Raw genomic sequence first — 15,648 nt, forward strand, 5'->3', positions numbered from 1 at the left:
CTAATTAATAATATGAAACACTGCTTCTATGTAGGCATATACCAGCTGGATTGTTATACAGAAAGGAAAGGAAATGAGTTGATAGGCTTGAGAAGAATAAAATGACACCTGGTGAATATTGGGAAGCACTTCTTTGTCTCATTAAAGCACTTCACATTTCTTTTCATTTTAGCCTCACTACACCCTCATGTGAAATATTTGCAGTTGTGTGCTGATAAATGGTTAACAATCTGGTCTTGAAAACAAATAAACAAAACACTAATTTGAACCATTTGCTCATTTTCATGGTGTGATACTCCCACCATAACCAACTTCAAGGTTCCACGTGATGTCACTAATCATGGAATCAAGAAGAGATGTACACAGTTGACTCTCATGACCTGGTGGTAGCTCTTTCCATCATACCACTGGATATAGGGCAGATATTAGATTTTTGTTTGGGAGTTTAGAAAACTGATGTGAAGATACTAAGGGACTGGTTTGAGACGAAGTTATAAAGAATAGCAGGGTTAATACTAGATGACTTTTACTACCAAGTCCTGAGGTTTTCTCCTTTTTCCATACTGTGAAGCCAATTATGACATAAAGGAAAAATGCCAGAAAAGTAAGGAAACTGCATATTGACACAGAGGTCTGAGTGCAGACACAGACAGAGGGGAAAGCAATGTGTGAGAGAAAGATAGAGACACAGAGGAGAGAACAGTAGAGAGAGCTGGGGAAAAATGGGAAAGGTCGGTGGGGGTGGGGCAGAAACAGAAAAATAGGTATCTGAGGTTATACACCAAAGGAACCATTAGGGGTAGGGGTGCAGGGCGAGAAGGAGGCAAATGGTCCAATCCACCTACTCAAAAACAAAGCAAAGTAAAGCCAGGTTAACAAGATGATAATTAAATTTGTTTTCATCTGGCAAAACTGTAAAACAAATCTGGTCCAAAATGGGTTCGTTAGTAGATTTTGAACTACTAAACAGAGCTTAGTAGTTTCTTTTCACTGGTGAAAGTGAAAAGAATTCCACATTAAATGTCAAAAGCAGGGGTGAGGAACCTCTGGCCATAGACTTAATTTTACTTGGGCAATGGTGGTGGTTTAGTCACTAAGTCATGTCCGACTCTTGCAACCCCATGGACTATAGCCTGCCAGGCTCCTCTGTCCATGGGATTTCCCAGGCAAGAATACTGGAGTGGATTGCCATTTCCTTCTCCAGGGGATCTTCCCTACCCAGGGGATCTTCCCTACCTTCCCTTCCCTTCCAAACCCACGTCTCCAGCACTGCAGGTGTATTCTTTACCACTGGGCCACCAGGGATTCCTATCAGGGCAATAAAGCAGATTAAAGATAATATCCTGATTTATTCCTGTAATTAATAAAAGGCAAGATATAGTTGGAAGTTTTAGCTCTAATACATTAAAATATCACAAGTAGAGGCTATGATTCTATTACATTTTAATTACTGTCTTTTTGGATGTGTATTTGTTTTTTCATTTTTGGCTCATTTACTACTTTCCACTTTTATTCTCTCTCTAATTCACAGTTCAGTAAATACATTTCTCATTTGTGGTATTCTGTGTAGTTTCTAATCCATGTTAATGTAACTAAAAACCATCTAATATTTCATATTCTTCTCAACCTTCTCACACTCCCGCCCTATCACCCACAAAGAAATAAGTTAAAACGAGGCTTAGTTTATTTGTTTTACATTCAGACCACTTATTTGATAATTTTGCTGGATCCATAGTTTGCAATTTAAAAAACTGTTTTCCATCCCTTTGTGATAGTATTACTTTGCAAAAAACACAAAGGGTTTTACATCCATTACCTAAAAGTCTTGCAGTACTCCTTCAGAAAAAGGGCGATTATTTTAAGCTTACAAAAAAAGGAAGACAAAATGAATGAGGTAATTATCTTTACCAAATAGAGAAAAGAACTGAAGCTTCAATCTGTTTCTCTATTGTTACTCTGATATCTTTCACTATAATACACATTTTGATTTCAAAATAAAAATGTACCCTACATTTTTAAACACTTTTTCCTTATAGATAAATGGATCAGAATATATTCTAGCATTTCTCTATGGAGGAAACAAATAATAATGCTCTCCTTTACTTGCCAGTAGAGATGTTTAACAAAGGCATAATGAAGAGGCAGTGTATAAGTAAGGCTCATACAATATCCATCTCTTGAAAAAAACATTTTACTAGTAGTTAATTAATAACAGTGACTAAACTAACATTTGTATGAGAATATGGGTTACGATGATAAAACCATTTAAACTTTTCAGCATAGGAAAAAACTATAAGATAGAAAACTGCTTTAGAACTAAGGATTCAGACTCCCATTGCATTTTTTGTTATTCATTATTTTTATACAAAGAAGTCACTTTTTTTCCTAATCTGTTGCTTCATAGAATTCACATGTGTTTCTAGAAGCATTAGGGTCTGGAAATCAGCAAGGGTGACATTCAGCAGTGTTCCTGTACATGGATGGATGGAACTGACTTATCAACTGTCACCTATATCACCCAAATCACCCATGTGAAGAAGCCTGTCTTGGCACCTAGCTGGCAATTATCTGATGAACCCAGTCCAGTAAACTGTCTATCCTGATAAAAGTTCAAAGAATAAGTATAATTGCTTTGGGAAATCATAGAGAATATTTTCTGATGATTCAAAATGCAATATCTTGACTGGATTTGATTCACAATAGCAGGCCAAACAAGTCATCTAAAATAAGACAAAAAAGATAGATTGTTATTATCGATATTCTACAACATGGTTCAAAACACACATAAATCAGATCTTTGGAAAAAATAAGTTATTGGTGTGAAATATACTAGGCACATGTAGAAAAGTTACTAATGTCATATAATATATGATGATACAATATATATAATAAAAACATACATGTATACTAAACCCACACAATAACCTGAAGAAATTGAGGTTATTAGAGCAACAAGGAAAAGAAGTTTCACTCTCTACAGGTCAAAAAGAAAACAGGAACAAAAGATTTATTAACAGTAGAAATCCAACTCCAACAATTAACCAATGGATAATGCCAAGGTTGCCTCAGCCAGAATAAAAACTAGTTTAAAAGGTAATTTACTTCTTTAACTTTTAGATTATCAGGCTATACAGAGAGCTTAGATGCCACGAGGGACTGCCACACATGTGTCAGAGCAAGATGAACACTTACAGTGCAGTATACTTAGTTTGCTAACCTGTTTACCATGGTTCCATGGAAGAAGCCACATTGTTTCATCATTCACTGAATTTTTCTGACCTATCAGATAATCTTGGAGAAACAAGTAGACTGATGCCTTTAATAAGAGTGTCTCAAGTAGGAAGCACTATATGTAAACTTATTTTGCATGAACTTCAAAGTCTTTGGCGAGACTGACTTAAACAAAATAGACATCCCTGGTATATAAACCTGAAGAAAGAAAATGCTTCCAGAATCATCCCTATTGTATCTGGATTATATAGAATCGTGAGTAAAACTGACATCTTCCCTTAATGATGACGAAATAGTAGCAATGGCAGAACTATGAAGAAGTGGATAGAGCTCAGGCCAAGAGCCCAATCCATTATCTTTCCAGAGATACTGATCGACACTGCTCCACTTCTACCATAGATGTGTTCTGAAATCTACCCCTCAGTCTATATTAGCAATTTATCACAGACATCAATTTTAATTTGAATGTTTTACCAACTATTAATAGCAAACAATTATCCTATAATGTTATACCCTTAATTATCCATATTTTGAACATTATCCATGACATATTTAACTCCAGATTCTCTCTTCCTATCACCTAGCAATTTTTTGTAATTGCTCCAGCATACACCAACTATTCAAGCCAAACCAAGTTAGAAGAATAGAATAAGATATCCCTGAATTAAAAAAAAAAAAAGCAAAAACAAATTCTGAAAAAGAATGGCTATAAAGAAAATTCTGTGAATCAAATTTCATTAGACAATTGAAACCTCAATAAGTATTATTCCATAGATACTACTGTCTATCTTTGATCCTTAGGGAAATGACTTTAGGGGTGAAGTGAAGGAAGAACAGGATTATTTGATTACTTCTCAAAATGATGATTTAGCAATTCAACATTCCATTAAACATACTTTAATGGAATGTTGAATTGATTTCCTAATTTATAAATTCAGAAAAGTTAAAGTCTACCCACTATGTTCCTGTATAAGGGAGGATCTTGTAATGCATTCCAAAACCTTATGTAGATGGTTTCTTGATTTTATATGCAGCTTCTTCCTTCAACTGAGCCAGTGTATAAAGCTAGCATATTCTGATTCATAGTAGTAAATGACACGTGCCTTTTGATTTCATTTCTATGACAGGATTTTTTTTTTAATGTGAGGCAAGAAAATGACTTCAGAATAAAAGTCTCTTAATGAGACTTTTTTCTTGCCTTTTAAAAATTGGGCATTCTACTTTTTTTACATTACTGTATTTGTATACTTAAAACATGTATAATTTTTATTAAATCCACCTTCTTGGAGAGTTAGAATCTCTCTGCAGGCATGCAGATAAGCAGTTAGCACTTCCATTTATCAATGTCTGAATAAAATCAAACATTTAGCCAACAGAAATATAGCCAAAAAGCTATAGCAACCTTAAATAGATATTTACTTATAATTTAGTATATTTTTTCTTCTTGAATGTTAGCACATTTTAAGGATTGAAGAACATGACAAATATGTCATGCTATTTCCTTTTTCTTTTAGCCAAGGAATAGAAAAAGAAATACTTTTCACTCCGAATATGAATGATCTTTAATGATGACAAACTCATGGATTTTTTAAACTACAGTGAAAATTTAAGAAGAAACACAGGTTTTCCTTTCTTTTTAAAATATGCTTTTAGAGATTAGGTAAAGATCAGCCTCCCCAATAGGCTCTTATTTTTCCTTACAGTATCTGTAGGAAAAGCTCATTTGCAGACAGCTGCAATATGAGCTTCCTTTCCTTGCCCTGTCACTGACCTCCAACCTGATCTGAAAAAACCACCTTCTTTCAAAGTGAGAAGTTATTCATTTACCATAATAGCTCTATTCTGGGCCTCCTTAGCAGAAACTGGCAATTGTGCCCAAATAAGAAGGTTTTGTGATCCTGACTACTGTTCTTACACAAGAGGACAAAACCACCAGGAAATTTTTGTTCCGACAGCCACAGTAGGCGGCCATAAAGTTGGTGTTTAAAACTATAGCTGATATACAGCAATCGCAAAAAGAGAAGAAAAATGATTAGGAGTTTGTACTTGTTCTGGTTATATACTGTTGCTGCTGCTGCTACTAAGTCACTTCAGTCGTGTCCGACTCTGTGCGACCCCACAGACGGCAACCCACCAGGGTCCCCCGTCCCTGGGATTCTCCAGGCAAGACCACTGGAGTGGGTTGCCATTTCCTTCTCCAATGCATAAAAGTGAAAAGTCAAAGTGAAGTCTCTCAGTCGTGTCTGACTCTTAGCGACCTCATGGACTGCAGCCAACCAGGCTCCTCCATCCATGGGATTTTCCAGGCAAGAATACTGGAGTGGGGTGCCATTGCCTTCTCCAGGTTATATACTAGGGTTTGCCAATTACATTCTCTTAACTTGACAGCTTATTCATTGAGTAAGAGTTGCTACTTTAGAAGTTAGCTGACAGTTGGCTGTGTGCAACTTTAAAATAAAACCACTTCGAAAAGAAAAGTGAGAAACATAAATGATAAGCCTATTGGATAATCATTACAAATATAAAAAGGCTTTGATACAAGCAATTAGTCACAAGCATTACAAGTTGAAATGCAGTCCAGTGTTAAAGAGACAGTTTAGAAGCACATGGCACATTTATCACAGCTCCACAGACAAGTTATTGAGCTGTCTGTGAAAAAACAGAGCCAAACAGGAAAGCTTTCAGCAGCAAGCAGCGGTTGAGGTCCTTGATTGATAGAGCTAGATGATGCAAAGCTGTCCGATGGCTTTCTGCAAAATAAAGTGAAGGAACTCAAGGTCTTTCATGGTGCTCTCCGACCACAGATGAACAGCTACTTTATTATGGCTCAGATTGAGGTTGCACCTTGCTCCATATTCTGCCACTTTCTGATGCACACGGTTGACTTGGCCAACCAGCCATCGCATTTAACATACAGTCTGCCATTTTTACTTTTTTAAAAAGGCTTACTATAAAGTACGAAAGACCGCACTGATTAAAAGCTCTGATACTTTACTTGTCCTTACCAGCAACTCTTTTAGCCAAAGTTAATAAATGAAGAATGTTAAGGTAGGCTCCCCATGCTGACCCACTGCCTTCTTCATGCACATGCTATAACTCCAGAGTTGCAATCAAGGATGTCCAGTACCATGACCCTAATTTACAAGGTGATAGTTTCCCCAAAGAATCAAGATGTTGTTATTTATTATTTTCACCTTGTGCTTTCTTTATCTCTAGCTTTCTTCATCTCTTGTCAGCTAAAGTTCTTAATGTCAAAATAGTCATTCTACATTCTTTTATAATTATTCTTATGTATATGTCCTCGAGAGAGACAGAGAAAAAGAGAGGGAGGGACGGAGAGAGAGAGAAATTGAATGAGTGAGGAGAGACTTGCTCTAGAATCATTTTAAATGGTACTATTCTTCCACACTATTTCTTTATACATCATTCTCAAATAGAGTTCCCTTTCTAAAGATGTTATTGCCATATTCCTTCATGTGAGATTAAAACATTATAAATCTTCTATCCCTTTACTGACATTTTAGAGTTATATTATTTGATTTTGAGTATCATAAATGGCATTGTTCAGAGCACCTGGACTTCTTTCTTTAATAAATGCATTAAATGATATAACACATTAAACAAAAAAGACTTCATCTGAAATTAATTCTGATAAGGGTATATTATTTCTAAAACTTAAGTGTGTAACCAAAACCTAATATTAGATCTCTTCCCTTCCAGAAAATTAGGAATTTTGTAAAAATTGTAAAAAAAAAAGATGTATCCTATCTTTAAATCTCCTGAGAAGCTTTCCTGAAGATACTGAAAGCTATTACTCTTTCCAGAACCAAATTCATATCCTAAATATAAAAATATAAATCAAACTAAGTATAAAGCATAATCAAAGTATAAACTAGCTTTACTTTGTGTAAGGCTGTCAGCAATGAGAGTATTTCTCCACATAAAACAAGTACATGTTTTGCTGCATTCTGGCCCTAGTATTTTCTCTTTAAGCTGAATGGGAAAAAAATGGTTAGTTCTGCATAGGTATCTGCATATTTCCCAATACCTGAATTCCTTATTAATCAGAGTACCTGTCACCTGCTGAATTCTCAGATTATCTTGGCCATTAACCCACAAAAGTAAGAACTATGCATTTTAACAAGTTCCTTGGGTGATTTGAATGCACAATCATGCTTGAAAAAGTGCTGCTTTAATACAGTAGTTCTCAATCCTGTCTGCATTTTAGGTTTACCTGAGGATATCTAAAAAAAAACAGAGATGCCAGAGTTCCACTATAGACCAATTATTAATCAGCATTTCTGACAGGAGGATCTAAGAACTGGTATTTTTTTCAAAGTTCCACCATTCCAGTCAAAAGCTATATATCCTGTTGTGTTCATTGTTTTTTCAGTAGCTACCAGGAAGCTCAAGTAATCACATGCATCTTCTCAAGTAAATTATATTTTCTTTTCACTTCAGCCTTATTGAGGTATAGTTGACAAAAATGAAGGATATTTAAAGTGTACATTGTGGTGATTTGACATTCCTATCCACTGTGAAAAGATTTCCAGCATATGGTTCATTAACTCATCCATCACCTCACATATTTTTCTTTTTGCTTTTATTTTTTTTTAGTGAGAACATTTAAGTTCTACGGCCTTAGCAAATTTCAATTATGCAATGCAGTTATCACTATCATCACCATACTCTGGAGCTCTTCAGACTGTACTCATCTTATAACTGAAAGCTTTTACCTTCTACCAAGTTCTCCCTGTCCCCTCAACATGCCCCAGACCCTGGCAACCACTTTTCTACTCTGAGTCTGACTTTCTTTTACGAATCTGCATATAATCAATATTAAACAGTATTTGTCTTTCTCTTTCTATCTTATTTCACTTGGCATAATACTCTCAAGGTCCACTCATGTTGTTGCAAATGGTGTATATTATAGTATTTATTATCATTTTTTAGGGCTGCTGCTGCTGCTGCTGCTAAGTCACTTCAGTCGTGTCCGACTCTGTGCGACCCCATAGACGGCAGCCCACCAGGCTCCCCCGTCCCTGGGATTCTCCAGGCAAGAACACTGGAGTGGGTTGCCATTTCCTTCTCCATTTTTTAGGGCAACAAACAGTAAATTTAAAAGTAATATACATATATCTCATGCTAGTCACTGCAGTAAGCTTTTCTTATACATTGTTTTTACTTAGCTCTGAAAGCAACAACGCTATTTGCCCGTTTTACGTGTAAGAAAACGAAGAGTAGGAGGAGTTGAACAAATGGGTCAAGGTCAGACAGCTCATTAGTAGCAGAACACTCAGGAATCCAAATACCTGTCTCTGACTACAAAGCTTACATTCTTAAACCTCTTTGTGTATTTAACTCTTGCAGCTTTTCTCAACCTATAAAATAGTTTTCTCTTAACTGTCACCTCTCTTCCTGAGACACATACACACACACCCTGCAATTTTTGATTCTTACCTTTAACAGACCCTAGAACTATGAGTGGGGCTCAGATTTTAGCATGAGTTAGAATCATTTGGTGAGACTTAGAACACAGGCTGCTGATTCAGTAAGCTTTGTTTGGGAGCACCAATACTTTTTATTTCTAGGGAAATCCAAGTGACGCTGATGCTGCTGGACAATGCTTTAAGGATCACTAGGCTGCATTAATTGTAATGGATCTTATTATGTTACTTGTCTTCATTATGAGCTTCCTCAAATTATTTATGTAAATAGAAAAAGGTACATATAAATAAAAATAGGTAAGAAAAGACAGAGGGTAATGATGTATAAACTATGTTAATTAGAATTGATAATAAAATAAAACATCAAGCAAGAAGTGATTTCCTAAACCTTACTGCAAGCCCTTCCCAAGAGATAAATGGACCTCAGCATTCTTTTCTCTACAAAGCTGAAATTAGACTTGGTCTGTGATGGCAGGCAATGCAAGTATTCTAAAAGTCAAAGAAACTTACATCATGACATTGCTTAGTAAGTAAATGAGCAATAATGAACAATTTTAAGGTCTTCTATGCTTTGTGTTCTCTAAGTTACTTAAACCATAGCAAAATACATTTAATTAATCCATGAGATGTTTTGCTTGAAGTTATAAATTATAGTGTCTGAAACAATAAAAAGCAAAGGAATATTGTTAAATTTATCTCAGTGATTTATGCCCTTAGTGCAAAATTGACAATTTAAGATATACATTTGGTTTTTTTTCATCACTTTCAAAAAACATTTTCCACACAAGAGGGGTTTCAGAAAACTGTATTTATGTAGATTCATTCCAGCAAAGAGAAATCTTTAGAACTTTAAAGTTAACAAGCAATCTAATTTATTAAATTAGAAATTAAGCATAAAAAATATGAAATTATCTTAACAGCCTCTTTTTTTCTGACTTGAGTAAAGTTTAAAGGAAACAAATTGGCATCTTTCACTTATAACTTCAGTGACATGTATATGTTATTTGAGCTATTAAAATAAAGAAAAGTAAGATCTGCCTCTTATAACAAAGTATTAATAAAATATTCATTAGCACTCAGGTGTGAGGTGGAGCTGTTTGATCTAGTAATGGGAATCTCATCTGGATACAATTCTTAAGTTTTTTTTTTTTTAATGTGAAATAATGTTCCTGCATAAAGTTGGTTGGATGATATAAAAAACACAGGCTTGCCTATCACACTGATTACTTGATGTAATAGTAAGCAAGCTGAAGTGAACTGTGTGTCTTCAATCTTTCCAATCACTTAGGGATGGGCATCAGAGCTAGCCATCCATCATCCCTGGCCTGAAACATACGGTGCATCAGCAATCTTGGGCTGACCTAAATGATAGTAAAAGCTGCTATGATGTTCACAATAAGAAATTGTTGTCCACTGAATTACAGGTTTGTGATTAGATTGCTAACACGGCCAACTTGATGTATAAGTGAAGTGTCCAGGGAAGATATTCTTTAGGATCTTCTGAAGATTAATTTATATCCTTGAAATGTAGACCAATCACAGAGTCAAAAAATATGTCAAGGTATTTTTCTTGTAAGCAAGAAAGCCCAGCTGTTATAACAGTCATTAATTTATTTCTGGCACCTTTATCTGCAACAGAGTTTAATAAACCAGGTGTCTAATGGCTATCATTGTGGCATGGCTACGATTGTCTAATACAATAATTATTTTGGGGGAAGTAAAATTCATATGGGGAGTAGTTATATATTATTATGAAAATAAGCCTGAAATGTCAACTTTTTCTTTTACATTAAAAAATTAAATCTGAAAATGTTTATCTAAATTTCTTAGCTCTATACGATGCTCTCATATCTAGAATTGCCTAAAGATATCTTGCAAATTACCTGGTAGACATGCTGTATATTATGTATTTCTTATGCATTCTTTACTAAAATTTAAATAACTAGAATTTAAAATTTAACTTAAAAAAAAATTATTCCCAGCTCAACTACACAGCCCAAAAGAAGATTGACAAAGGAAATAGGAGGCCTGGTTTTGACTCTAGGTTCTGTGTCTGAGATTGTATGCCTTAAGATAAGTTTACCATCAGTATCTATATTTGGTATTATAAGAATGATATTTGCTGGTCTAGACAAAGACCTATTCAGGAAGATGGCATTCATTCTTTCAATATTTACTGAACACCCCTGCTTTCAAACCTCTCTGCTAGGTGCACAAAATCATGAAGACACAAGTCCTGCTGACAACCTAGTGGAAGGAGACAGACCAGAGAGCAGGTTAAGTACAATAGAAAACTTACTGCCCTGAAAAACAAAGAAGGCACTTAAGAAAAATGAAAATTCCAGGGGTCCACAAGTCTAGATTCTGAACCAACAGATCTAGCACTGGGCTCAAGTACACACCTTTTTAACGTTTACTCAGATAGTCAACAGTCTCACAGAATTTTCCAAGTGTTAGACGTAACTGCTGAGTGCTTTGAGGTATGTAGGAAAAACATTTAAGTCAGTCTTAACAGCCCAGAAAAGGTTTTGGGAAATGAGGTGGAGAAATCAAAACTTGATTGGCATAGTTAGGCACAATGGAGGGATGAGAGGGGAAGATGTTCCCAGCAAGGAAACTGCATGAGAAAGAGAGCACGTGGGGAGCTTAGGCAGCTTTTGAAGAAGTTGGAAGAAACCTGTCATGAAGGATGTATGTTTCTAGTTTTAATCATTCATTTTTTTGAATACATGTACACAGAACAAAGTGTGTTCAAGGATATACAATGAAAAGTTTTCCTTCTGTCTTTTTCCCTACTACTCATTTCTACTCATTTCTCTACTGGAGAAACTACTCATTTCTCTTTCTGGAAAGAAAATTTTATGAATGGTTTCTTGTCTGTTTTTCCATAGTTACTGAATACATATACAATATTGTATTGGTATCAATATATATTCCTAACACTCTGTTCCAGTAAAATTAAAGAATAAGGTGTATTATGCATAGTTCTGAACCTTGCTTTTTGATATAACATAATTTGGAGATTTGGCCACATCTTATCAGTTGTAAACACTGCATATAGTATTCCAATTTATACCTACACCACGATTTATTTGACCATGCACTTGCTGATTAACAATTAGCTTGTTTCTAACCTTCTACCCTTACAAATAATGCTGTAAAGAATAAACTTGTACCTAAGTAATTTCTAATATATTTATCTATGCTAAATTCCAAGAAGACAGAATTGTGGAATCAAGGGGCATTTGCATTAACATGTTGGCTGCTGCTGCTGCTAAGTACCTTCAGTCATGTCCAACTCTGTGCGACCCCATAGACGGCAGCCCACCAGGCTCCCCCATCCCTGGGATTCTCCAGGCAAGAACACTGGAGTGGGTTGCCATTTCCTTCTCCAGTGCATGAAAGTGAAAAGTGAAAGTGAAGTCGCTCAGTCATATCTGACTCTTAGCAACCCCATGGACTGCAGCCTGCCAGGCTCTTCCATCCATGGGATTTTCCAGGCAAGAGTACTAGAGTGGGGTGCCATTGCCTTCTCCATAACATGTTGGCAGACTGTGCCAAATTGTTCTGCATGGGGCTGTACTAATGAGCAGTCTCATTTGCAAAGTAAGAGAGGACTGTTTTCCTTCTCTTCAAGAAGAAATTTGACCATTATTTTAAAAATTCTATGAAGTAAATCAAGGGGCTTAAGAGGAGAAATGACTTGATTCAGCTTATCTTTTGAAAAACACACCACCACTGCAATGTAGAAGATGAACGTATTAAAATGGGTAAGACCTGAAGCAAGAAGGTTATAGAAAGCTTTGCAGCAGTTAGCCTAGAACAGATAACCCAGTATCTATCATGTGGAAAGATAAAGACATTTATTGAGTATTAATTATATGCCAGACTGTGCTGAGCAAGTAAACTGCATTATCTGATTTATTACTTATGTCAACACCGTTGGATAGGTATTGTTATTTTGGATTTCAGATGAAAAACAGAACAAAGCTGAGGCTCATAAGTCTGTGTTTATGCAAGTAGTACAAAACAAAAATCCAGGCAAGTGTTAGTTCAAAGCAAGTGCTTTTAACAATGATAATATTCTGTTTGGAATGGAGAATATTGGATGCATTTGGGATTTATCATAGAGGTAGAACTGACAAAATTTGGCAAGTGCATGCAGAACATAAAGGAAAATAAGAGATCAGCACTGTTTGCAAAGACTTGGAAAGCAACGGATGGGGAAGGGAGTAAATTTGATTTTTGCTTTGAGGTGCTAGTGGGAGGTCAGGTCATGAATGTCTCTACCATCTCAGAAGCAGGACTTGGTCTGGTCTGGAGATGCAGATGGGGACATTGTCAGCATATAGTCACTGTGCTTGGAAGTCACCAGAAAGGATGAGCTCACCCCAGAAGCAACATTAACAAACAGGCCAAAGATAAGGACAACTTGAAAGAGACTAAGAATGAACCAAGAGATAAGAAGAAAGGAAGGAAAAAAAATCAAAAGAAAATATTAGCCCCAAGTCAAAAAAAAAAAAACCAAACACTAATAAAACCACTTGGAATTATTTTACAAATAAATTACTGATACTCTTTTCCCCCTTTATTTCTAAACTGTCTCACATATTAAGAAAATAATGTTCATGAAATATTTCCTAAATACAGGGGAAGAATAGGTTACTAACACACCCCACCACTACCATCTTATGGAGGTGATAGTCCAAAGGAAAATTGCTTTCTCTAAGCTGGCTGAGAGTCCAGATACATTTCTTTAAAGCTCTAATAACCATGCAGAAAAGTGTCAAATTGAGGATTTAAAGCCAAAGGCTATAGTCCTGGGAGAGTGTCTGGGAGTGATTCCTATGTACCTGACATAACTCAGAAGCAGGAGAGTCACTCTCAATGGCTGGGAGAATTCTCCTGTACCACCTCGTATAAATCTACAGAGGACTACCGAAGGTTTATGTGAGCTGTGTGTCCAACATGTGTTAGAAAATCAGTCTCGTTATATTTCCCCTGTAAATCCTTCCAGGAGTCCTCTAGGTTTAAGGGGGACCTTCACATTTGGAATCGAGAAATGAGTATAGATTTTCTGAGACTGCCTGGATTGTGTAATATGCAGTTCATACGATATATTTGAAGGGAAGAATATGTAGGCACTGTCACTCAATTGATGGATTTAGTCTCAAGAAGTTCCAATCTACCCGCTGTCCCTAACTCTCTCCTAAGTAAAAAAAAAAAAACAGAGCTCTTTTCAAAAGGGGTATATTCTCTGAAAGTAGCTGAACAGTCTATGTAGCATATCTAGTGGGTGGCATGAACTGGAGAGATGGAACTGATTTCTTGTTTCAGTTCAGTTCAGTTCAGTCACTCAGTCATGTCCAACTCTTTGTGACCCCATGAATTGCAGCGCGCCAGGCCTCCCTGTCCATCACCAACTCCCAGTGTTCACTCAAACTCATGTCCATCGAGTCGGTGATGCCATCCAGCCATCTCATCCTCTGTCGTCCCCTTCTCCTCCTGCCCTCTATCCCTCCCAACATCAGAGTCTTTTCCAATGAGTCAACTCTTTGCCTGAGATGGCCAGAGTACTGGAGTTTCAGCTTTAGCATCATTCCTTCCAAAGAACACCCAGGACTGATCTCATTAGAATGGACTGGTTGGATCTCCTTGCAGTCCAAGGGACTCTCAAGAGTCTTCCCCAACACCACAGTTCAAAAGCATCAATTCTTCAGTGCTCAGCTTTCTTGTTTAACAGGTTATAAAACCCATTTTGTAAATTACAAACACTATCTCCTATATTAGCAAATCACATTTCACTTCTGAACATACCAAAGCTGAAAATTTATGATTGGACTGAAAGATAGAAATTAAAAACATTTGTAGGTGTTTAGGTTGATCTTTATAGGAAGAGAACTCCCCAAAATTATGTAAACAAAATTGTAATATTATTAAAATATTCTGCAAAAAACAATTCTATGTTTAATGCATACTATTAATACTCAGGTCAAACTATAGCTAAATTTTTAATAAATATCTTAAGATATTAGACCAGATTTTATATTTTATTAGTGGAAAAAACACTGAAATAATTATTTATGTGCTTTATTGGGAAACTTGTAAATTCAGTATTCCTCCATTCTATTAAGTTTTATCTTCAACATCAATTGCTCACTATCCTGAACATAACAAACTCAGTCACCTTAAATAAAAAAAAGAAAATTATTGACCAGTTAAGATGTTTGAAATCAAGCTTTGGTTTTAGGCATTTTTTCTCCTAAGTTTATCTTCTTTCAACTTAATTTCTAAATATTAGTCAACTGATACCTAATTTTTGTAACTAGATGGGGTTATTTATAACAAATGCAAAATAATTCTTTATCATTTGATATGTGAATCACGCATATGTGTATGCATGTGGAAGTCTCAGCTTATTTGTTATTCATTTACACATTCATTCATTCATTCATTTTGGTGCTGAAACCCTAGAACAAAGAATAGCATCTTAAAAGAGCAGCTCATAAGCATTATAGCTTTTTGTTTTTTTGTACACATCCTTAAGATGTTCAAGTAGTGAAATCAGTTTTTGTGAAATGGAAAATAGAACTTTCTTAACCAATTTCATACTCAAAACAGTGACTCTGACTTGATCACCATTATTTAAACAACAGCAAAATTTTCAGGGAACTCACTATCTGATGAGGCAGCTTATTATATCATTCAACAGATTTAAGAATTTGAATATTTTTCCTTAAATGTTGTACACAAATCTCTTTATATGTCTAGCAATAGCCTTTGCTCTGGCTTCTGGAAAAATCCCAACAGTCTTCCCCCTTTTCACTAAGGTAGTCACTAATCATAGCTCCCATAAGGGCAATGCCAAAGAATGTTCAAACTACCACACAATTGCACTCATCTCAGATGCTAGCATGGAGAAGGCAATGGCACCCCACTCCAGTACTCTTCCTGGAAAATCCCATGGACG

The 15,648-nt window shown here is 35.9% G+C and overlaps 1 protein-coding gene across 1 annotated transcript in view; it reads right to left on the reverse strand.

Moving 5' to 3' along the window:
* WDR72 (WD repeat domain 72) overlaps positions 1-15,648 on the reverse strand; it is a 196,419-nt gene that overhangs the window by 29,814 nt on the left and 150,957 nt on the right. The window lies entirely within an intron of this gene.

The sequence above is a fragment of the Capricornis sumatraensis genome, chromosome 2 (genome assembly GCF_032405125.1).
Source record: "Capricornis sumatraensis isolate serow.1 chromosome 2, serow.2, whole genome shotgun sequence".
Lineage (NCBI taxonomy): Eukaryota > Metazoa > Chordata > Mammalia > Artiodactyla > Bovidae > Capricornis > Capricornis sumatraensis.